Here is a 26,543-nt window from a genome sequence, read left to right on the forward strand (position 1 = left end):
GATTCCTCTTATTTCTTTTTCTTCTTTGATTGCCGTGGCTAGGACTTCCAAAACTATGTTGAATAATAGTGGGGAGAGTGGACATCCTTGTCTCGTTCCTGATCTTAGAGGAAATGCTTTCAGTTTTTCACCATTGTGAATGATGGTGCTGTGGGTTTGTCATATATGGCCTTTATTATGTTGAGGTAGGTTCCCTCTATGTCCACTTTCTACAGAGTCGTTATCATAAATGGGTGTTGAATTTTGTCAAAAGCTTTTTCTGCATCAATTGACATGATCATATGGTTTTTCTTCTTCAGTTTGTTAATATGGTGTATCACATTGATTGATTTGGGTATACTGAAGAATCCTTGCATCCCTGGGATAAATCCCACTTGATCACAGTGTATGATCCTTTTACTGTGTTGTTGGATTCTCTTGTTAGTATTTTGTTGAGGATTTTTGCATCTATATTCATCAGTGATATTGGTCTGTAATTTTCTTTTTTTGTAGTATCTTTGTCTGGTTTTGGTATCAGGGTGATGGTGGCCTCACAGAATGAGTTTGGGAGTGTTCCTTTCTCTGCAATTTTTTGGAAGAGTTTGAGAAGGATTGGTGTTAGCTCTTCTCTAAATGTTTGATAGAATTCACCCGTGAAGCCATCTGGCCTTGGACTTTTGTTTGTTCGAAGATTTTAAATCATAGTTTCAACTTCATTACTTGTGATTGGTCTGTTCATATTTTCTATTTCTTCCTGGTTCAGTCTTGGAAGGTTATACCTTTCTAAGAATTTGTCCATTTCTTCCAGGTTGTCCATTTTATTGGCATATAGTTGCTTGTAGTAGTCTCTTAGGATGCTTTGTATTTCTGCGGTGTGTGTTGCAACTTCTCCTTTTTCATTTCTAATTTTATTGACTTGAGTCCTTTCCCTCTTTTTCTTGATGAGTCTGGCTACAGGTTTATCAATTTCGCTTATCTACTCAAATAACCATCTTTTAGTTTTATTGATCTTTGCTATTGTTTTCTTTGTTTCTATTTCATTTATTTCTGCTCTGATCTTTATGATTTCTTTCCCTCTACTAACTTTGGGTTTTGTTTGTTCTTCTTTCTCTAGTTCTTCTAGGTGTAAGGTTAGATTGTTTCCTTGAGATTTTTCTTGTTTCTTGAGGTAGGACTGTATTGCTATAAACTTCCCTCTTAGAACTGCTTTTGCTGCCTCCCATAGGTTTTGGATTGTCATGTTTTCATTGGCATTTCTCTCTAGGTATATTTTGATTTCCTCTTTGATTTCTTCAGTGATCTCTTGGTTATTTAATAATGCATTGTTTAGCCTCCATGTGTTTCTGTTTTTTACATTTTTTTCCCTGTAACTTATTTCTAATCTCATAGCATTGTAGTTGGAAAAGATGATTGATATGATTTCAATTTTCTTGAATTTACCGAGTCTTGATTTGTGATCCAAGATGTGATCTATCCTGGAGAATGTTCCATGTGCACTTGAGAAGAAAGTGTAATATGCTGTTTTTGGATGGAATGTCCTATAACTATCAATTAAATCTATGTGGTCTATTGTGTCATTTAAAGCTTGTGTTTCCTTATTAATTTTCTATCTGGATGATCTGTCCATCGGTGTAAGTGAGGTGTTGAAGTCTCTCACTATTATTGTGTTATTATCGATTTCCTCTTTTATAGCAGTTAACATTTGCTTTATGTATTGAGGTGCTCCTATGTTGGGTGCATATATATTTATAATTGCTATATCTTTCCTTGGATTGATCCCTTGATCATTATGTAGTGTCCTTCCTTGTCTCTTGGAACATTTTTATTTTAACGTGTATTTTATCTGATATGAGTATTGCTACTCCAGCTTTCTTGTGATTTCCATTTGCATGGAATATGTTTTTCCATCCTGTCACTTTCAGTCTGTATGTGTCCATAGGTCCGAAGTGGGTCTCTTGTAGACAGCATATATATAGGTCTTGTTTTTGTACCTATTCAGCGAGCCTGTGTCTTTTGGTTGGAGCATTTAATCCATCCACATTTAAAGTAATTATTGATATGTGTGTTCCTATTACCATTTTCTTAATTGTTTTGGGCTTGTTTTTGTAGGTCCTTTTCTTCTCTTGTGTTTCCCACTTAGAGAAGTTCCTTTAGCATTTGTTGTAGAGCTGGTTTAGTGGTGCTGAATTCTCTTATCTTTTGCTTGTCTGTAAAGCTTTTGATTTCTCCATCAAATGTGAATGAGATCCTTGCCGGGTGGAGTAATTTTGGTTGTAGTTTCTTCCCTTTCATCACTTTAAATATATCGTGACACTCCCTTCTGGCTTGTACAGTTTCTGCTGAGAAATCACCTGTTAATCTTGTGGGAGCTCCCTTGTATGTTATTTGTTGTTTTTCCCTTGTTGCTTTTAATAATTTTTGTCTTTAATTTTTGTCAATTTGATTACTATGTGTCTAGGTGTGTTTCTCCTTGGGTTTATCATGCCTGGGACTCTCTGTGCTTCCTGAACTTGGGTGGCTATTTCCTTTCCCATTTTAGGGAAGTTTCGACTATAATCTCTTCATATATTTCTCAGGTCCTTCCTCTCTTTCTTCTCCTTCTGGGACCCCTATAATGCAAATGTTGGTGTGTTTAATGTTGTCCCAGAGTTCTCTTAGGCTGTCTTCCTTTCATTCTTTTTTCTTTATTCTTTTCTGCAGCAGTGAATTCCACCATTCTGTCTTCCAGGTCACTTATCCGTTCTTCTCCCTCTGTGATTCTGCTATTGATTCCTTCTAGTGTATTTTTCATTTCAGTTATTGTATTGTTCATGTCTATTTGTTTGTTCTTTAATTCTTCTAAGTGTTGGTCTTTAATTCTTCTAGGTCTTTGTTAAACATTTCTTGCATCTGCTCGATATTTGCCTCCGTTCTTTTTCCGAAGTCCTGGATCATCTTCACTATCATTATTCTGAATTCTTTTTCTGGAAGGTTGCCTATTTCCACTTCATTTAGTTGTTTTTCTGGGGTTTTATCTTGTTCCTTCATCTGGTATATAGTCCCCTGCCTTTTCATTTTGTCTGTCTTTCTGTGAATGTGGTTTTTGTTCCACAGGCTGCAGAATTGTAGTTCTTTCTGCTTCTGCTGTCTGCCCTCTGGTGGATGAGGCTGTCTAAGAGCTTGATAGAGGCTATCTATCAAGCTCTCTGATAGGAAGGACTGATGGTGGGTAGATCTGTGTGTTTCTCTGGTGGGCAGAGCTCAGTAAAACTTTAATTCAATTGTCTGTTGATGGGTGGGGCTGAGTTCCCTCCTTGTTGGCTGTTTGGCCTGAGGCGACCCAGCACTGGAGCCTACAGGCCCTTTGGTGGGGCTAATGGCAGACCCCAGGAGGGCTCACACCAAGGAGTACTTCCTAGACCTTCTGTTGCCAGTGTCCTTGTCCCTGCGGTGAGCCACAGCCACCCCCCGCCTCTGCAGGAGACCCCCTAACACTAGCAGGTAGGTCTTGTTCTGTCTTCTATGGCATCACTGCTCCTTCCCCCTGGGCCCTGATGCGCACATTACTTTGTGTGTGCCCTCCAAGCGTGGAGTCTGTGTTTCCCCCCTCCCTGTCGAAGTCCTGCAATCAAATCCTACTAGCCTTTAAAATCCGATTCTCTGGGAATTCCTCCTCCTGTTGCTGAAGCCCCAAGTTGGGAAGCTTGACATGGGGCTCAGAACTTTCACTCCAGTGGGTGGACTTCTGTTGTGTAATTGTTCTCCAGTTTGTGAGTCACCCACCCAGTGGTTATGGGATTTGATTTTATTGTGATTGCGCCCCTCTTACCATCTCACTGTGGCTTCCCTTTGTCTTTGGATGTGGGGTATCTTTTTTGGTGATTTCCAATGTCTTCCTGTCAATGACTGTTCAGCAGTTGGCTGTGATTATGCTGCTCTCGCAAGAGGGAGTGAGTGCACGTCCTTCTACTCCACCATCTTCAACCTGCCCCCTGAGAGGTTTTCTACTTTACTACTCTACTTGGGATCTGAGGACCAGCAGCAACAACATCACTTAGGAGTTTGTCAGAAATCAGAATGTCAGGCCCATCATGGAGCTACTAAATCAGGCTTTACATGTTGACAAGATCTCCAGGTACCTGAATGCACATTAAAGACTGAGATACCCAGGACTTCCCTGGTGGTCCAGTAGTTAAGACTCCGTGTTTCCAATGCCAGGGGCACGGTTTCGATCCCTGGTTGGGGAACTAAGATTCCATGTGCTGTGTGGTACAGCAAAAAAAAAAAAAAAGACAAAGAAAAAACAACCGAGACACCCTGGTCTGCAACCAGCCACTGGTCAAGTCAGGACTGCACACACCATTCTCATAAAATGGAAGAAAATGGGGATCATCTCATCCAACTTCTACCTAATCTTCAAATATGCTATGTGATAGCATTGAGTCCAAAGGCACAGAACACACAACAAAAATTAAGGTTAATAATAATATTACCTTAATTAAATGTTGGCTCTGGGAACTGAATAAATTTAAATGCCTTTAAAGCATCTGGCCTACTGCCTAAGCATCCTCTCTCTCCAACACCCTCACCTTCTCAGACTGTGCTGAAATCTGCACACTGATTTAATCCACTCGCCTTAAATACATTCTAAGACACAAGCCTGGCAGGTGTATTACATTTTCCACATAACATTTTTTAATATTTTTAAAGACAGCGATGCTGCCCCTGCTTATATTTGCAAAATGAATGTTTGAAAATATAGGATTGGGGTTATTTTTATATAATAACCATGTTCAGCACAACTGCATGCCCTCCCTCTCTCTCCCATATATTTATACTTCAGAGATATACTTAATTCTGTTCAGTTACAAAGTTCAAATTGGCCCTACATTAATATATTCCCTTAAAAAGTACTGTTCATTTAAAGAAGCAGGTAACCAATGTGAAGAGTGATTATACAATAAATGTATTATGCAAATTCCAGTGAACATTTTATGCACACTGGATAAAGAATCAAATTAAAGTCTCATAACCCTTGGAAAATTAGAGTTAGCAAGCACAGAGGTTGATTTGCCCTTGAACACAAAAACTGCTAAGACCAGACATTCCTCCATCATTTCCACAAAACTGAACCATTTTGGAAGGTTTCAGATTAAAATAAGAAATCCCCCAGGAGTCATAAAGATCAGCTATTTTTACAGGAATAATTTGGAGTCACAATTTTAAAGTGTTATGAGTTGGAAGGAATGGGTGAACTTCTGTGTCGCATTTTGAAAAGCTAATATTCCAGGTTATCAGCCAGTTTGGAACACCAAAAATTGCATAGGGAGAGGGGAAGTGGGAAGGGGAAAAGATTTCTGAAGAATAAGCACAGGAGGGCTGATTTAAGAGCCTTCCCCATAACAACCCAAGTGGCAGCTCTGTGACAGACCACATGCTCCTTCAATTACCCTTCACTCGATGTAATAATGGGACATAATAGCTCTCTTCCTATTATACTGTCGTGTCCACTCTGTGCCGGTTGCCAACACTGATTCTACCACTGGACTCTCCGAAGAGGAATAATGGACCATTAAGAAGCATAATGCAGACAGTCAACACAGCATTTACCTACTGGAGGACAGAGAAGCCGTCACAAGCATCTCACTAAATCAATAAGTACGGGTGTGAAGAAGGTGAGTCGAATACCCATTATGCCCCCAATTTTTATACATGGAGCCAGGATGTGGGCTCCAGCCCATCCATTCATCAAACCCTGGAAATCAGTTTTGTTTTCTGTTCATCCTTTTTAGGAACCAGGCAGGACTTAAATATGAAAATTTTGCTATTGATTGACCAAGTGTTCAGTGAGGTCCTCTTCTGAGCTCCGAGGAAGGTGATATGAGGAGAAAAAGACAAACAAGATGCAGATTCTCTCCTAAGGGGACAAGCAAGCCCAATGGAGAACCAGCCTGTGTGACACCCCCATACTCCTTAAGGGCTGTACGTGGTGTGTGTATCAAAGCACAAAAACCTATGGCATACAGCACGATGCTGGAGGAAAAGGAAAGCTTATTTCTGAGGGGAGAGACAAGGGAGATGGAATTGGAGCTTTTTAATACCTTCCTTTTTCTTATTTTATAACTTTTTACTCAACTTTATTGAAGTATAATTTACATATGATAAATGCCCATTTCAGTGTACAGTTTGATGAGTTTTGACAAATACTTTCACCTGTATAGCCACCGTAACAATCAAGATTCAGCACTTGCCTCATCCCCCAAAGTTCCCCTTTCCCCCTTATAGTCACCCCTCACCAGGTGCCAGCCTCCCAAACACGGATCTGCTTCCTGTCAGTAGAGATGAATGGTGACTGTCCCAGCATCTCATATAAACAGAGTCACAAGTGTGCACCCTTTTTCTGTTTTTGTTTTTTGCTCAGCATAATGAAAACATTTAGAGATGAGAAGGAAAGGGCATTCTAGTTTGAGCAAAGATTTGGAGCCAGGTAAGTGAAGGGTGAGTTCAAAAATTTTTCTGGGACTGCTAACAAAGACCAAAGAGGAGGGGCTGGGGAAGGAGCTGCATGAACAATTGATCTGACCTTGCACAGCCTGGAACCTCTGAACAATTTTACACCAACTTCATGCCCTCTCATGATAGTCGGGCCATGCTGCCTCAGGGCCTTTGAACCTGCTGTTCCCACTGGCTGGAATGCTCCTCTCCTAGACTGTACATACCTGGATTCTCCCTTTCCTCCATGAGCCTCTATCACCACATGCTGTTAAAGTCCTTCGCTGTGCTGGACACAATCTGTGGATTACTTTATTTGTGTATTTTATCCTAACAGACTGTTAGGGACAAGATAATAGAGAACAGGATGGTTCTGCTCATAACTGGACAAATCATCAAGACTTGGGACACTTTCTGGCTCAGATTAGCCACTGAAAAAATGAGGAAATGAGTGAGTGAAAGAATGAATGGTAAATTCATACAAACTAAATACCTCTGCTTTCACCAGTCACCACAATGAGAAGCCCACGCACTGCAATGCAGGGTAGCCCCTGCTCGCCACAACTAGAGAAGGCCCGCGCAGCAACAAAGACCCAACACAGCCAAAACTAAATAATAAATAAATAAATTTATTAAAAATAAATAAATAAAATGCCCTTTCATCATTATATAATTTAAAAGCAACAGAGTCTTGTAAATTTGCCACACCAACCCCCAAATAGCAGCACTGGCCTGATCTGTGATTATGCATTTTGGGGCAACAAGACAAAATATTTAACTTCCAGAAAGACCTGGAAGATGCTGGATGTCAAAGTCACCATGACTAAAAAGAGTTATTATTGTTATCATAATAAGGTAGGGTTCTCTTTTCTAATTATGTCCAAAGTGCCCTGAGAACAGGACTGAAGTGTTTTGGTGTTAATGATTTGCCTGTTTTTGAGGAACTGAAGTTTTGTGCTCTAGGATTTTAAGGTGAGGTGAGACAAGTGCTGTTTTCAAATCAATAAACGACTTAGTGTCACGGGCCTGCTAGTTGCTCACCTCGTTTACTGTGACTTAACAAAAGGGCCCAGGAAAAATACTGCTCAGCAGAAGGAAAAAAAGTGAACCGATGGCTCATCTGAAGGGACCAAGAAACACCAAGACCAGTGATGTCCACAAAGAAGTGCAGCTGAGAGGCTGTCAGAACCCGCACTGAAGCAGGACCATGGTGAAGGCAGTGAAATAACCGTTTTCAAGTCCTGCTCTTAGAAACTTGACCTTGAAAATGTTCTCAAAAATTCACAAACTCTGGCACAAGCCAGAAACATTTTTATTTGTTCTTTCTGACACAGTAATACTACAATAAGAACTCATTTTCTATAAGCTTCTAAAAGCTTTCCTTTCCCTGTACCCTAAGGTCCTCTAGCCATTCAACAAATACCACATACGAGGTAAATAAATGTTTGGGGACATAATTTAAGTTTCCTTTTCCAAACCGCTGGTGAGGGGAGAATATATTTCCCTCTTCTTCATTTTGTATCAATTTCTTCTGCAAATGAACAGGAAGCTTTGAATTCCTTCTGGGCTTCAAATACACATGGAAAAAACACACAAAGATTGACCTAAGAGAGCTTGATTTCTATCTGTATGAAGAAGGAAAGGATGGAAAAAAAAACTACAGGAAATTCCTGTTGCCCAAAGCACCCTCTTCTAGGAAGTGAAGCAGCGACAGTTTCAGTAACATCAGATATTTTAAGATTGATTTTTGAAAGATATTCTTTTCTGGGAAATGATAGAGTTGACTTGTATCTAGATCCAAGCTGATAGCATTGTCTTTCTAGAAGCTGACTTGCCCAGCTGACAATACATTACAGAGGGTGACTTCTACCCTAGAATATAAAAAGTGGGGCTGGAGAGTAGTAGTGAGGCAGGTGATAGCTGGGCCCCAGGCTGAGCAGCTGCAGTCTCCTGTTGACACTCAAGACAAAGATAACGACAGGAGCAGAGCTCTGCTTGAATAAAAGATAAGGAGACCACATTTTTCTCATTCTTGTGGTCAAGGACACCTCCCAGACCACACATGTACAAAAGAGATCCTGGGGGTTCCACACCAGCCCTTAATATGTCCTGCCAACCTCCCAGAAACCCTCATGCTGGAATCCATCTTGGCTGAAAGATGCACCTGCACATGGGAGAGGGCCCTGTGCCAGACCAAATGGGGGCACAAGCAGGATGACTGGCCAGAGGGCACCCAGAAAACTGCCACCATATAAGCAACTTTAGCCACCCCTATTGGAGCGACTCACTCTGAGTCTGCCCGTGTGTTCTTCCATGAGGACCTTGTCTCTAATAAATGCTTTATTTGTTTCATACTCTCTGTCTCTTTGCTGAATTCTTTCTTGAAAGAAGACAAGGACTAAGGTCCTGTTTCAAGCTGCCACATCCCACAGACCTCCGAGATCAGTGGTCCACCTCTTTCCTCTGGCAAGTTCTGCAGGGTGGTTTAAACCTCCTGAATTAAAGAAACACTACAATGTCCAAAATATACATATCAAAATTTACATAATAATAAAAATAAAAACTGCATACTCTGTGCTGGGCACAGCATTAAGTTTTTTTCACAGTTTACCTCAGGAAAATCTCCCAACACTTTCTAAGTTCAGTATTACTGCTCCTATTTTGCACACGAGGTGACCTAGTCTCAGTGAGCAGAAATGTTCTCATTGTCACATAAATGAGTTGCATAAGAATCCTGAAGTTGTGCAGCAGGGCTTCTGTGTAACAGGTATATATATTTTTAAGTAACAACCATAAAGTCAGAAACATTTTATAGGAAATGTGCTTCAGTTATAATACTTATACATGACATATTCAAGGATTTTTTTAAAAATTCATCCATTGGTCAACAATGTCTAGTTTGGGATTAACATATACACAATACTATATGTAAAATAAATAACCAACAAGGACCTACTACTGTACAGCACAGGGAACTATACTCAATATTTTGTAATAACCTATAAGGGAAAATAATCTGAAAAAGAATAGATATGCACATATGTATAACTGAATCACTTTGCTATACACCTGAAACTAACACAACATTGTAAACCAACTATACTTCGATAATATATATATAAATTGAAAAAATGAGTGAAAATATGACATTAAAATATTTTTTTTCTTGTGTAATTGTGCCAGAGGCTCCCCCTGTAGTAATGAAGATTAAAGATGTGAGAATTTCCTACTGATATATCCTGGCTGAGGGTTCAACTAGGTGTGGGTTTCCTACAATATCCTCACCCCTGCAGGGATGTGACAGTCACTCGAGAAACATTGATTGCATAAATGAACTAATAAATGACCCTCGAAAGGGTAAAAGAGACAGACACAGGGCTTCCCTGGTGGCGCAGTGGTTGAGAATCCGCCTGCCGATGCAGGGGACGCGGGTTCGTGCCCCGCTTCGGGAAGATCCCACATGCCGTGGAGTGGCTGGGCCCGTGAGCCATGGCCGCTGAGCCTGCGCGTCCGGAGCCTGTGCTCCGCAACGGGAGAGGCCGCAGCAGTGAGAGGCCCACGTACCGAAAAAAAAAAAAAAAAAAAAAAAAGAGACAGACACAGGATGGTCACCAGGCATTCTGGATAATTGGCAGTAGGTTAAAGCATGGAATCCCTGAGAGTTTTAAGAGGGCGTTTTATCATTTGATATGTCTCTTTCCTCCTCTATATCTTTCAAAGTAACAGGCATAGTCCTGGCTCAGATGTACAAATCGACAGCATTCCTTCCTGTAGACCTGTAGGTTCCTTTCCAAGAAGCCTCTCAGGAATGGGAAAGAGGAGAGATTATTAATGGAAAAAGGGGTCCTCTACAAGGATTTGCCCTTCTAGAGGTTTATCTGATCACCTCCTATAGAAGACCTGGTGCTGTACTGTCTCTCTTGGATCAAACTGTAAAATCAACAACCTTATGAACCCCTTGATTTGTTTCTTCTGGCTCTTTTTTCTCCCTCTCTTCTAGGTTTTTCTTCAAGAAATGTCTCCGTCCTCCAGTTCTTTAAGTCACATCTTTAAGCCCAAATCACAAATGAAACTATCTAGGTAAGTTGTAGAAATCTCAAGAGTGGCTTCCCTGAAGGAACGCTATTTGTAACATGGGATGATTTTCCCTAGAAAATGATTTGGTGTTTTATTCAAAGGTGGCCCATGCTCATGATGGGGGAGCATGGGTTAGCAGAGGACAGAGCTGAGCTGGAATATTTTTACAAAGTAAAATCTATGGAGAAAGAGGGATGGAGAAAGGGGGATGGAGAAAGACCCTCCTTGCATTGAAAGTTCTAACATTATATGTGAAATTCTGTACCCAAAGCAACCTTACACCAAGTAGTGTAAGGTAGACTGAAGGGAGAAAATAGTTCCTTGGTTGTGTGGAGAGGGATAGAGAAGTGGTTCAGGCAAGCTTCTGGAACATCCCCGCAGGGAACAAGTCGTCACTTCACACACTTGGCTCCACAATCAACATCACAACTTCCTCCGTACAGACTAGTGCCAGTCCAGGGAAGTGATTTCTTTGAGTTGCTCTGTTTCTAATGTTTTTTTTTTTTTAATTCATTTAGTTCATTGCAGTATGTTTTCCAATTTGAGTTATTTCAGATAAGAATCCGATTTTTCAGCTTCTCTTTAATAATCAGAAGATTGGGCAGCACTGGATTTGTGTGAAAACAGTTAACTGTCAGCTTCTTTAGTTTGGTCACGATTGCGTCCATTTTCCACAGTGCCCATCTAGTCACACTTCCTTCCACTTACTGTACTTCCATGTCTTGCCTGGAATACTCCTGGCTGATGCCAACAAACAAAAATTAGTCCAAAAGTTGGATTTCTGATATTCAAATGCCTCCAGCTCATAAAATTAAGAATAATTGAATCATGTTCAAGAAGAAAAGGAACTTTACACAGACTTCTCTTTATTATCAGTTGATAATACACCATCCTCCCCATGCACTGAGTCAATCTATTTTATAGGAATAGTATTCGTGGATTTCAATTTCTTGCCCAAATACATATATATCACTGTTTGAGAAACAACCAGCAGAGCAGCCCAGTTAAGCACTGGCACTCAGTCCAGAAGGTGTGGCGTCAAATCCTCATTATCGATCTCTGAATCTCCATTTCCTCATCAGAAAATGAAGATAATCACAGTACCTATCTACAATTCACTACACTGTTGTGAAGATTAAATGAATTAATATATGTAAGTCACCTAAAATAGTGCCTGACATCTTGTTAAAATAAGCAATCAATTATTATTTTTGTCAGTAAAGACCTCAAATGTTGTTGATTAAAAGCCATATTTTTAATGACTTTCTCAACTACAAAGAGGTGTGGCCCAAGGATAAGTCACAGTGAAGCTTGTGTTGACATATCAACATATCAAGACCAGTATTTATGCACATGAGCAGACAGTCAGCTCAACTGTACTCTCTTCTCTTCTAATTCACTGAGTGATCTTGATCTTCACTCTAAACCTACTGGGGCTATGTTTTATTTTTTACATTTATTAAAGGAAGATAGTCATGTTTTAAAAGTGTCTGATTATTTTAAGCATGGCATTCCATATTAAAATATTTGGTTTTCCTCATCTCATTATAGGGGAAGTGTTTGTACTCACTAAGACATTTTAAATAGAGTTGGCCAAAAAAGTTCATTTGGGTTTTCCCATAAGATGTTATGCAATAGATACATTAAAATATATATATATATATATATATATATAATATATATATAATAAAATGCCATCTTTAACTCCAGTCACCCCCCCCCGCCAGATTCTCCTTCCCTTTCAAAATCACAACATCTTTTAATTCTGAGCATGAACAATCTATTCTGGGACACTTGCCATATATGCAGCTTTGAGGGAAAGCATTCTGCAATCCTCACATGAAAATAACAAATTTAAATTTTATGGTTGATTTTTCCCTTCTTTCAGATATTTTTGTTTCCACTTTTTGTTTTTGGTGATATGTGTATGTGTGCTGGGAAGCTTACTGTTTATACGTGAGTACATTTCATACTACTTTCATTGCTAAGTTACCAAGTATTTCCAAACATTTTTGCATATTTTTATATAACATATAATTGCAAAACATAAAGAGCTATAAAAAATCCCATAATCTAAGGTACTAATAGGATGGAATGTAGCCATTGCAGAAGAAAAAAAATTCTTAGGCACAGAAAATAATTAATTATAAAATACAGATGGGTTCTTCTTTTTGGCATACGATATTTGTTTGGAAAGACAGTGTCATCCACTTTCAAAAAGCAGGAAACTCCATCTGGTATTTGTACTTTTCTTTGAGAGGATGCTTGGATTCTCCCATTGTCGATTTAACTCATATTGAATGAAATTCTCACTGTTGGTTAAATTTAAATAATAATCATGTAGATATACAATCAACTATGAAAAGTGATTTAAATATTTTTGAAGGCTGGGATATGTGAAGAAATAGTGAATTAATACTGGGCTGAGACCTGACCATGCAAAATATACCTTTGCATGTCACAGGGTGCCTTGCACCCATTAGGCAATTTATAAAGTTTGTTGAGTTAAGTACCTAGAGAATTCGAAGTTTAAGTACATATAAATTAAAATGCTAATGGCCTTTGAAAGAACACTCTGAGTTTAGGTTCACCCCTTGGAAAAATATTAATAAGTAACATATTAGCCAATAATTCATTGATTCATTGATTTCACCCATTTATTCAATAAATGTCAAAGAGTTGCTAATGCCACTGTGTGGGCCATTTATTCTTGAGAACAGTAATAGATGTTCTGCACTGCTCTATGGACAAATATGTTTGGAAAATCCTGAAGTAAATGATATTAAGGTTTTTTTTAAACATTGAGACATTTCAGAGGCTTTAAAAATGCTAATGTGCATAGCCAGTTTTTAATGAATGATATAAAAGGTGATGAATGCTTTCAGGAGGTGCTGACAGAAGAATTCACAGATGGCATTCAGATGAGGGCTGGCGGGAGCTTTACCAAGAAGACAACATTTGAACTAGGACTTTGGGGGGAGTTATTTTCCTTTTTCTCAACATAAAATTAACGTATATTCATTTAGAAAATACAGAAAGCTATAAAGATGAAAATAAAAATTAACTATTGAGGACATGGCCTAGAGAGAATCTCTATTTACTAGTTTTGAAATTCCTGACAATCTGTTTGACACCTACCTCTTCCATTTTAACTGTATCCTTTATATAAAGAACATGGTATTGCATTTTTTATGCTGACTTTATGCAAAACTGTAATGTTGGGATTTTTCTACGGCATTGAATAATCTTCAAAAACTATTTCAGCAACTACAACTATGTAATCATTCCAAGGCAGCTGAACATTTTTGTTATTTTCCTTCCCAAATTCCAGTTAATATAAATCAGTGGTTCTTGATGTGTGGTTCCTGGACCAGCTACATCAGCATCTAGTAGGAACTCCATAGAAATGCAAATTATTGGGACTTACCTGTGACCTACTGAATCAGAAACTCCAGGGGGAGAGCCCAGTGTATAAATCATTTTGAAGATTATAGCTTTACATAAGCCTTTGAATGTAATTGTGATGATCAATTATTTTTAATTCCATACAAGGATCATCATTTCAGGTTATAAACATAAATTGTATTTTCAGTATCTAACACAATGCTAGACACATAGTAGGAGCATACTATTTTCTAAATAAGTGAATTAAAGGACAGCTTCCCTAAATTTGCTTCATCATCCTTTGAAATTCTGTGATGCAAATAACTCTATGGGGCCAAACTAATATTAATTCCTTTAGAGATAACCTGCATTTTTCTTCTGGTTGTTTGTCAGTTTTTCTCTTTGTAATTTAAAAATATATTAGAAGGGGGAGGAGGGTGGGGGAGGGAAAGAGTAGGAGTTTGGGATTAGCAGAGGCAAACTATTGTACACAGGATGGATAAACAACAAGGTCCTACTGTATAGCACAAGGAACTATATTCAATATCCTGTAATAAACCATAATGGAAAATAAAAAAATAAAAAATAAAATATATCAGGATATGTGTCTAATTATTTAAATTTTGCCTGGATTATGGCAAACTTCTGTCATCTGCATCTCTAGCCAACCCCCTTTCCTCCCAACCCCCCAGCTTTGAGGAGGGTCCTTTAATTGTGACTTTTCCAAATAATCTAGTTTGCTTCCAGAACACTTATTCTGAGTTTGTATCTTCTCCTTTATCCTGTATAACTTTCACTTCATCTAATATCATTTTCTTCCGTTCTTCTCTATGCTGTGATGGGCTCCGTGTGTGTGGAGCGCCGACTCCAGCGTGGTTTTAATTTTGAAGATCTTGTTCTGGCCTCCACGTGCTCCTCCTTCATCTCACCGGGCTCCCATCCCATCCCGGCTTGTTTCTTTGCCCTCACATCCTGTCCTCTCTTCATCTCATCCTGTTGTCTCTTCATCTCAGCTTATTCTATTTTGTGGCTTTCTTTTCCTGTTTACCAAAGGCGATGTCTTCTGAAATCAGATTAAGTAAGACAAATAGTCTTCTAAAGTTTTTCTGGTTCCTGTTATAAACGGTGCTCAGAGGTCTGCTCTTCCTCTGGTTTTCAGGGTCATTTCTGCCACAGGATCATTTTTGTAGATTACATTTTTGCTACTGACCCAAAAGAAGGAGACAATTACCCATATTTTGTGTTTATAAATAGAGTTAGTGGACTTCCCTTGCTTCATGGTTATTTTTTAAATATCTGGGTTAAAATCCCAATCAGATCTGTAGTTGGACTCCAGCTGGACAACCCTGGTGTCTAACAGTCAGTCTGTGTAGGTGTCCTGGGCAGAGGTGGGCTCATCCACCCTCTGCTGTTCATCAGGGTCTCTGAACTCATCAAACACACTAAAATCTTCAGTTCCCAGGATGCCCTGTACGACTGCTCCCTTTCTTCTTCCTACCTACAGCATCCTACTTATGGGAACTGGCTTCCAGCCAGAGCTTGGTCTCAGCAGCTCTTTCTGCATTTTGCAATTACAACCATTGTTTGGATGTAGAAAGAACAAGGTTGGTAGAAATAGTCACAGTGCGTTGGGTACCACAAAAAGCAAATTCCACATAGGCAACTGTTTTTTTTTTTTAATTTCTGTAAATCCTGGTTACTGAATCTATACACCATTTCAGATATTAGGGAATGCTCTGTTTCATTATACTTAACTTTGTCAGGGTTATATGTACAACTGAGAGGATGTATTAACCCAGAATACATCTCTAAAAGGTGGACTATAGGAAAGAGATGCTTTATACAGAAGCACTGTCTTCAACTTCCCTAGAAGTATACTCTAGGACAAGTCTTTATAGGAAAGCTGTTTATTAAGGAAGCACTCCCAGGCAATCCCGTTTTGGAGTGATAGAAGCAGACAAAGGAGAAGAAACCGAGCAAGTATACGATTTCAGACGAAGTTTTATGAAAGGTAACATCAGCCTAACCCTGCAGGGGAGTTCTGGAGCGTAAGTTACACCTCGGACTTGTCCTAACCCAAGCAAGGGAGCTGGGCTTTCATATTCAGACAGCAGATAGGCATTGGGTATGAGCCCCTGGTGGGGAAGGGGGCCCCTCAGATGTCCAGGCACTTGGCTTGTACACCTGCAGGCAAAGCAGCTCAAGTAGCCTCAGGGCCACACCAGCGAGGAGAGTCAGAGACACTAGCAGTTGGAAATAAGCACACCCAAGTCTGGGGAGAGGTGTGAGAACAGAGAAAAGGGAGCCAGGGGGATGGGCCAAGCACTGACAGTGTCCTGTCTAAACACCTTGCCAATTTCAATTTGCTCCTTACCTACACCCACCCCGCCCCACCAGGGATATAGGAAGCTAACCAAACCCACCCAAAGGTTGCTAACTCCTGCCTCAAACCATCAAGTAACAGTTCATTGATTAAAGGATGGTACCTGAGATATAATTTTGTCCTCTGAAAGCAGAAGATGTTTTACATGGTGATAAGCTTTTTCTTGATTTAAGTTTATATTAGCTGACAGACAACTTCTGATTGTGGAAGAATCATAAAATGCCTATTTGGAAATCTTTAATGTAAGTAATGACTTTCAACATGTCTTCAATTTAAAACATGTTTTCACAAATGATACATTTCAAGTGTAATCTGGTTTTATCTTTCTTATATTTTATCAAGCGCTCGATGGAGCCGTAATAGGTAATGTATAAATAAGACTTAATACTATGATTACATTAGTTCTGAAAAAGGTTTTGGAAAATATGTCTTGTCCTTTTAAACAAAGCATTTTTCTTTAGAGCAGTGGCTCATCTGTGAGTATGAAATCTAAGTGATGCAGTAACCACAGCCTGGTATCATGGTGTGTGCCTGATTGAGAGCAAGGTTAAGGGCAACCCGCAGAGGGGAGGGGCGGGGAAGGACCAAATCCTTCATGCTATGTGCAACAGCAGTGTTAAAATGCAGGGTGGTGGGCTTCCCTGGTGGTGCAGTGGTTGAGAGTCCGCCTGCCGATGCAGGGGACACGGGTTCGTGTCCCGGTCTGGAAAGATCCCACGTGCCATGGAGCGGCTGGGCCCATGAGCCATGGCCGCTGAGCCTGTGCGTCTGGAGCCTGTGCTCCGCAACGGGAGAGGCCACAACAGTGAGAGGCCCGCGCGTACCACAAAAAAAAAAAAAAAAAAAAAAAATGCAGGGTGGCATCTCAAAGCCCTGTATTTTTCACAGAAGTGAGAATGTCCCCAAAACTCAGGAAACTAACATAAAATATTTCAAGGTATTCTAATTCCTCCTGACCCCCAAAGAGCCAGATGACTTGGCCTGTGTATTGTTTTATTTGAGTCTGGATTTTGCTTCTCTGTGTGTAGACTGAGGAGAAAATATGGGAGAACAGAGTGATCCATTGTCTCTTCAAGAGTCAGGATGAAGCATCATTTAGAGAGTCCATCTCATCTCCTCTGTGGAATGGTACTTGGTGAGAACTTCAGTGTTCTCTTCATATTGCTAATATGACAGCCTATAATCACCAAATGTGATGCCTTATTCACAACCCGGCTGAGAACTCAAGTTTAAGGTTTGAGATGAATTCAGCTCTGACTACCCCTTTTCCACAAAGTAGGCTCTCAAGTCATATTTATTGGGTGAATGTATAATTTTAAATAGATCTTGATCTTTATTCTAACAGTCCCAGCCCTAACAGCCTGGAAGATGATTATATATTCATAAATTATGAATGAATGAAGGAAAGAAAAAAAATGCAAGAAGAAGTTAGTAAACTTTCCTTGAATTAGTGCAGTATCGTCCCACCTGGGATGTGAGTCTCCTGTTAACATCTCCTACTAGTTCTTACTTCCTGTTAGCGCCATGTACCTGGAATACATGACTCTAAATGATCTTTTCCATCACATTTTCATCTTTTTTTTTTTTTTTTTGCGGTACACGGGCCTCTCACTGTTGTGGCCTCTCCCGTTGCGGAGCACAGGCTCCGGACGCGCAGGCTCAGCAGCCATGGTTCACGGGCCCAGCCGCTCCGCGGCATGTGGGATCCTCCCGGACCGGGGCATGAACCCGTGTCCCCTGCATCGGCAGGCGGACTCTCAACCACTGTGCCACCAGGGAAGCCCCACATTTTCATCTTTTAAAAGTCACCATCCCAGATGACTCACAGTTCTTTATATTCATAAATTACTTTCACATCTTTCCTTCGCTGTTACTTTTAACTTAAAACATCCTAATCATTTTTTCCCCTTGTCTAAATTTTACTTTTCCTGCAAAGCCTAGCTTAAAATCCTCCTCTTCTATGAATCTTTCCCTCCTACACAGTTAGAAATCATCACTCCTGTCTCTTCTCCACTGCGTCACTGACTACGTTTTATTCTGTGCCTACTCCTTTATATGACTGGACCACACTTTCATCCCTAAACTGTTTCCAGGTGCAGATTGAGTATCGTCACTGTTATATCTGCCCTTTAACGCAAGCCAGCATCGACCATGACTGTTTACTTAATTGAAATGATTTGCTAAGTTCAGAATTTTATAATTTATAGAATGATTTGAAAGGGAAAACGTGGAATAAAGCTGAAAGCCAAACATTTTACAATACAGCGACTTACAGTATAGCGTTTCTCATTACTATGTACTTCTCATTACTAAACCTACAGTATGGTTTCTCATTAGAAACCTGTGTTTCTATTACATTATAATTGTGAAAGTGAGTAGCTACATGAAGATATTTATAATGCAATGTTAAGTTAAAGAAAAAAAGATAATGAAAAATATAGACCTACCATAAATAGGCTGATGTAAAATACATTTGCATATTAGGAAGGCAATTCGAAAAAAATAAATACAGCTGATATTCTTAGTATGGAATAATGATGGGCACATTTAAAATCTCCTTCATTTTTCTTATAATGCGATTAATGCCATGGAAATGAAAACAAAAAGCGCATAGGGAACTAGGCTTGCAAGAAGATTATAATAATTCTAAAATGTTCAAACATTACTTACAAACTCAACTGTATCTATACTCTAACAAGATGACAAGTTGAAACATCGAAATTCACAGGGTGAATTTTCAGGTTATAAAGAAACAAGTGCCCGGGGGGAAATGTTATTTTTCATTAAATTAGTCAGTTATTTGGTATTCTTAGAAAATTACTTTCCATTATTCTCAATCTGAGCATGCAAGATCTATATTCAAGCAAATTAAGACACTGGTGACATGAAAATATGAATATTACAGTGCACACATGGCTGTAGTGGTGTCACTTGGTGGCGCTTCAAGACTGTGGGGACCCCCCTCTTTTGGTGACTGTCAGCTACCAGGTGAGTCACTCTAAGCCCAAAAGAGCCACCTGGCTCGAGATGAGGTCATGTCCCCTTCCCCGCAGAGCAGCAGTCTGCATTCAAGGACTCCTCAGTGTGAAGGGGTGTACAAGGGCCTGGTCCCCTCTCTGCAAACTGGGACAACCTGAAGGACCATTCCAGCTCTAGAACTTCCCTGAGACCCAGGTGCTGGCCAGGTCCTGTGACCTGCTCTTCTGCCTGTTTCTGCTTCCTTCACTCCCCACTCTCATTGATCCCCAGGCCACCCCCTAACAACCTTGTGCCTGCAAATCTCCACCTCATAACCTCTTTCCCAGGAAACTTGGCCTGCCTTTGTAATTAAATCAGCCTAAAACCTAGAACACTGGAAATAGTCAGATATAAACAAAATATATTCTGTAAGATGTTCTTTAGTCTTTTGTAAATAAAAGCAATATTCTTTCATATTTTCTAAGAACTTACAAGCAAGGCACAGTGAGTGCCACACATTTCACAGATATTAACATATTAAATGCCCACAATAACCCTATGAGGCTGATCCTATTCCCTATCAGGCCTATTTGCAGATGAGAAAGTGAGTCCTAGAATAACTTGCCTAAGAGCTAGTTAGTGGAAGAACTCGGGCATGTAAGCTTGAGCTTCTACCCTGTGCTATGCATTGAGCGTGGTGCCCTAAGAAACTGAACACACAAAAGAAATCATAGATTTCCCATTCCCATTTAGTGTCACGACCACCTAGAAATAAACAAGATCCTTCAGCTCTGAGATGTTGAGCAGTGGGATTTTTTATTCTTTTCTTCGGAAAATATAGAATAAAAATTGTAAGGGAGGAAAGATTCAAAGCAAAACCATTAGAACAACACTACTGTTATTTACTTTTTGCTTAGAGATGACTATTGTTGCATTTTATTACCAGCTGACTTTATTCTTGGTATGCTTTAAAAAGAAATAAAACAGTTCCTCTGCTGGCTTCAGGGATTGCAAAAATCAGGTAAAAAGAAGACCAGGTCATTTTCAGAGTCATGCTGCAAGGAAGATTCTAGAGTACAAATCTTTTCATTAACATATGTCTTTTTTTTTTTTTTTTTTAATGTATGCCCTGACTATGGATGCCTAGTTAGGAAGGGTAAGTAGAGCAATTTAGAGTTTACAGCAAACCTCTTGAGACTTTGGAATAATAACTCTAGCTTCCAGAAAGGACAGGAATGTGAAACATTGAGATAACATGGTCCTGAGTAGAGAAGTATGTTTTCTCATGATGTTCTGACCAGACTTGTCCACTAACCTTAGCAAGAGTAAACATTCCTTTCCTTCCCTAAAGCCATGGTGTGCTGTGTCAAGAGTTTGATTTTCAGTTCTGATATTCAGAATCTCAAAAATTTACCCCTGAAATGTACTCACCATTACAATTTGGCTCCCAAAGCTAGAAGCAAATCTGTCAAACAGTGTTTCATTTTTTTTTTCTTTATGGACTTGAACAATTTTTTATTTGAGGATATTGCAAATATATCTCATGAAAGCAAACTAACAGTTTTAAGTACTGAGTCTGCAATAGTGAATGGGAATCAAAATCTTTCTCTCTTTTCCAGAAGCAAAGAGCTTATTTTTTATCATAAAGATAAAAACCTTTATGATTTTTAAAGCATCTATCCAAAACTTCCAGAAGCTTTAGATTTCTTAATCTGACAAGATCTTCTCTTGTTCTTATAGACAGAACTATAAGCTAATCATGTAATTTGAGGATTTACCATCTAATTTTATTTGTTATATAGGACCACTCATTAAGCAAATGTGCCCATAATCCACATCCCTCTTTCTGCCCAGTTTTTCTGATCATCTTCATAGTATATCATATATCAATTTAAAATTAAATCCTCTTTTTAATAAGGTAAGAATAGGGATGATGGACAAACTTGAGAGATCTATATGCTAATCAAAGTGTGACCAGTAGAACGATGTCAACTTCATCTACTTTACGCTCTGGCTTTCTTACCTCCATGGTAATGTTTATGCTGTTTTGCCCATAAAATGCCCTTTTACTTCTCTCTATGTGCCCATCAAGACTCAGGTTAGATTCCATCTCCAACATGGCACTCCCAGGTAAAAGAGATCATTCATTCCATTAACTGCCCACAGTACTTCCAGAGCTCTCTACTGCTATGTAATCATCCTTTTGGCTTCACTGATGCACAAGTATCATTGGGTGAATACAACAGAGCACTTAGTGGTCATCAATTATCCATGAGCCATCCCTGACTCCCAGTCTCCACTGCAGTCAAATTGACACCATGTGATGGGTTCTGGCCAACAGACTGTGAGCAGAAATGATGTGTGTTACTTCCAGGCCAAGAAGATAAAGCTCCAGGGATGCCCTCCATTTATTTCTTCTCCTGGCTGCTATCACCTTGGATGGCATTTGCTGAAATGTGTAGGGTTGCCAGGTAATATACAGGACTCTCATTTAAACTTAAATTTCAGAAAAATTGTTAACAATTTTTCATGTAAGTGTGTCCCAAATATTGCATGGGACATACTTATACTAAAATTATTATACAAAATTATTATTCTATTGAATATTATACTGTAAATTATCTACTCTATACATCCATAGTACTATAATACTATACAAAAGATGTTATACACTATATAACTAAATTATTATACTATTGCGCTATTTCTGTTTGGATACTGAAAACATATACTATTATTATACTAATTTTTTCTAAAATATTGAACTTCAGATAAAAAGAAAATACTTTTTAGTATAACTATGTGCCAAGTATTGCATGGGACATACTTATACAAAAGGAAGGAAGGAAGGAAGGAAGGAAGGAAGGGAGGGAGGGGAGAATGAAAGAAAGAACACGTCTGAAGTAATGCACAGCAGCATCTCCTGTGACAAGGCAGAAGTTTAACTAAGTGTTTTGGGGTCCTTTTACTTCTTTGATAAATATAAATTGTCATATCATATGTGATTTTTTTTCCAAAAGACATTCTAAACTGTTTAAGGAGTGTGGATTTTGTTAGACCTTTTATATTGCTTCATAGTTTTCTTTTCTGTTTTTACTTCAAACTGAGTTCAGAAAATGTCAACTTTTGCCTAGTATGTGCAGCAGGACTTTGGTTTATCTTTTGATAGTAACACTCAGGTCTAATCCAGAGCCTGACTGACACGCCTCTCAGAGATCCAGGAAAAACATGGTTTTAAACCTGTTTGTTCCCCTCCTGCCACGTGGTTGTTTATCTCAGAAAGTCTCCAACACCCAGAGGGGGGACACTGCCCAGAGGAGCCTTTCTCACCATGACCATACTGAAGCTTTATCATTTTTCTTAAACTTGAATCATTTAAAAATATTTTTATTGCTCCTGAAAATTCTTATTGACTATTAAATTTTACCTTTACCAAAGATGGTGAATGGTATTTTATAGGTGACTTAAGAGATTCTCTGATCTTTTTATAAAAGGCAAGAAAAGAAGCTAGTCTTTGACATAAATACCCCTCAGGAATGGTAAAATAAGAGGAAGAGAGAGTTATTCAAACATTACAACTAACTGTCAGCCAACCTAGAAATGGCTCAACACTTATTAGAAGGAACAGAGTGGTTACCAAGGAGAAAACTGTCACCTCTCTTGCCATGTAAAAATCGGGTATGTTAATTCCTGATTTTGGGCAAAGAATACCACCTACGTATTAGAGTAAGTGACAGGCAGTTGGCTAGGTGAGGCTGCACTTTTAGGGATCTGAGCTGAGAATACATTTTTGCAAGTTTTTCACATTTGGGTGGTACTTAAAGCCACATTTTATATTCATTTGGTGCTTAGCAGTATGAAATTTAAGCCCACCCACTTAAAGCAAGTACAGGTAAACTTGGGGGTAAACATGGGGTAAACTTGGTCAGGCAATGTTCATGTCCCTGTGAGCACAAAACTATGTAGTTTTCTATCTGTTTCCCAGCTCATTTCCCTGAGATCATGGGCAAGAGCAGGCAACTGAGGGAAGATCAGTTGCTGGAATTTGCATGAGAGTAATAATGCAATTTGGCATAGTAGGGAAACACTTCCAAGAAGCTTCACAGATTGTGAAGAAATTGATCTCTATGGCAAATGGAGATGAGCCCAAGTCTGCATCTCTACTGCTTCTGAAAGAAATATCATGGGTGTGGATAGAAGTTTTCTGCTCCCAGGCATCAACCCAGACCATGGCCCTGTGTAAGTGTACTGCCATGAAGAGTGCTGTTGGTGGGAATGTAAACTGGTGCAGCCATTATGGAGAACAGCACATGGAGGTTCCTCAAAAAAATAAAAATAGAGCTACCATATGATCCAGCAATCCCACTCCTGGGCATACCTGAAGAAAATCATAACTCAGAAGGATACATGGCCCCCAGTGTTCACAGCAGCACTATTTACAATAGCCAAGACATGGAAGGAACCTAAATATCCATCAACAGAGGAATGGATAAAGAAGATGTGGTGTATATATACACAGTGGAATATTACTCAGCCATCAAAAAGAATGAAATAATGACATTTGTGGCAACATAGATAGACCTAGAGATTATCATACTAAGTGAATTAGGCCAAAGACAGATATCATATGATATTGCTTATATGTGGAATCTAAAAATAAAAAATGATACAAATGGACTTATATACAAAACAGAAATAGACCCACAGACATAGAAAATAAACTTATGTTTACCAAAAGGGAAAGGGGGGAGGAGAAGGGATAAATTAGGAGTTTGGGATTAACATATACACACCACTGTATATAAAATAGATAACCAACAAGGACCTACGGTATAGCACAGGGAACTCTAGTCAATATTTTGTAATAACGTATAAGGGAAAAGAATCTGAAAAAAAACAGATATATAGGTATGTATATCTGAATCACTTTGCTGTACACCTGCAACTAACACAACACTGTAAGTCAACTACACTTCAAATAAAAAAAAGTCCACCCTGCCTGCGTACAATTCTGGTTCACAGGTCTACCAGCTCAGCAGTCTCCAACCTTTTTGGCACCAGGGACCGGTTTCATGGAAGACAATTTTTCCACGGACCAGGGTGAGGAGATGGTTTTGGGATGATTCAAGCGCATTACATTTACTGTGCACTTTATTTCTATTATTATTACATTGTAATGTATAATGAAATAATTATACAGCTCACCATAATGCAGAATCAGTGGGAGCCCTGAGCTTGTTTTCACTTGCCACTCACTGATAGGGGTTTGATATGTCTGCAAACAATTGACTGATTACGGTCTCTGTGCAAATAAACCTCTCTGGTAATGATAATCTCTATTTGCAGCCGCTCCCCAGCGCTAGCATCACCTCCTCAGCTCCACCTCAGATCATCAGGCATTAGATTCTCATAAGGAGCACGCAACCTAGATCCCTCACATGTGCAGTTCACAGTAGGGTTCGTGCTCCTATGAGAGTAACGCCGCTGCTGATCTGACAGGAGCCGGAGCTCAGGTGGTAATTTGAGTGATGGGGAGCAGCTGTAAATACAGATGAAACTTTGCTCGCTAGCTTGCGCTCACCTCCTGCTGTGCGGCCCGGTTCCTAACAGGGGGTTGGGGACCCCTGTACTAGCTGACTGAGGCAGGTAACTTAACTTCCGCAGCCTCGGTTTTCTCATCTGTAAAGTGGGGATTATAACTTTATGTGTCAAAGAGTTATGATGGAGCTATACGAGATCATGTGTGTGAAGTCTTGATCCTAGAAGTCAGGGCAGATTAGGAGCACAATAAATGTCACCTAGTAGATCTGATAGAAGCATTCTAGATACTACTCAACGTGTTACAAACACAACAGAAAGATTAGGTGGAACTATTGATTGTTAACAAACAAATGTGGTGCAGAATACAGAATCAAATAGTGGAGTCAAAGGAAAAGAAGTAAATTAACTGCCTAATGGGAACTTCAATAAAGGTGGTACATTACCAAATTAAAGAAAGAGAAAATTCCGTAGTCATATATATAAGAGAAAGTATAAAGCAAAGCTCTCCTTCCAGTTTGTCATGTGGGAAGCACTTATTCCTGTTTCTAGTCACTTTATCTTTAAGGAATAATGGAAATAAAAATATCCCCTTTGCAATGTACTAGGAACTATGGCCTATGGACACGGAAATATTTAAACGTAATTTAGCTGAAATGAAGACTCAGACTTTAAGGTACTTAAAAGTTAATTTAAAATACTTGAGTAGTTGTTTTAGAATGTTTTTTCTTTTCACTATGAATGAAACCCAAAGAAAAAAGACAGAGGCATGCAGGTGAGTGAGACAAAGGGAGGCTGCTTGAAGGATAAGTGTGGCTAAACCTTGGACCACACCTACGGAGAAGAAGATGAAGTTTCCCTCTCTCAAACTCTTTAAGGAATAAACAATTACCTCTTGTGAATAATTCCAAAGGAAACCTGAGAAAAGGTCTGTGATTCTCCATTAGCAAATATAACTGAACATTCAAGTGTTCAAGAATTTTAATGACTTTGAACTTTGGGCATGTGCGGCATTCCCAAGGTCTTGTCATTTTTGATAACACTTGGAGAAAACAGAGTAACATTTCACTTTCCAGAACACAGTGTAAACCATCAATTAAATCAAAAGGAGCTCCAAGGAACTAAAAGACAAGGCACAGAGTTCATGTATAAAAACCCAGGTACTTGATACCTAGATGACCAGATTCTATTTATTCTTATTCTACTCAAAGTTAAAACGAGCTTTGATTATCTGATTTTTAAATCTGAGCAGATTAGATGTCATGAATTAGAAGGAGATCAAGGGGCCACAAGGCTGGTAAAAGGAACAGATTCCAAATGCCCAGGAGGCTGGAGCTCCTTGTGTAGGACAAACATTCCAATGACCACAAAGCCCCCCAGTTAGCACTGTATTAAAGCAGAATAAAGTCTAATAATCCTAAATCGCTCTGAGAGTTTATTTTTATTTGGCATATTCACCTTTAAAAAGCAATCCAATTTTTTGAGAAAGATTTTCATTATGAATAGTTAACTTTATTGTTTGAAACAATAGTATGTTTTGTTCCCAAAGGGGTAGACCCATAGCTTTGGAAGCCCACGTATCCATAATAATTCACTTCCTGCAAGTCCCAAGTAACTATAGCATTGACTGCCAAATAGAACTACCCGAGTCAGTTATAATTTCTGTGACTATACTCATTTTTCTGTGTAACATATTCCTCAATTATGGAAGTGAAAATTATTGACCAGTTGGAAAGCACAAAAAATGAGGAAA

The 26,543-nt window shown here is 39.2% G+C and overlaps 1 protein-coding gene across 6 annotated transcripts in view; it reads right to left on the minus strand.

Annotated features, from left to right (window-relative positions):
* Positions 1-26,543, minus strand: part of RBMS3 (RNA binding motif single stranded interacting protein 3) — a gene marked incomplete at both ends in the record, with an annotated part of 717,356 nt that overhangs the window by 402,264 nt on the left and 288,549 nt on the right. The gene's annotated exons all lie outside the window — the stretch shown is intronic.

The sequence above is a fragment of the Hyperoodon ampullatus genome (genome assembly GCF_949752795.1).
Source record: "Hyperoodon ampullatus genome assembly, chromosome: 10".
Taxonomy (NCBI): domain Eukaryota; kingdom Metazoa; phylum Chordata; class Mammalia; order Artiodactyla; family Ziphiidae; genus Hyperoodon; species Hyperoodon ampullatus.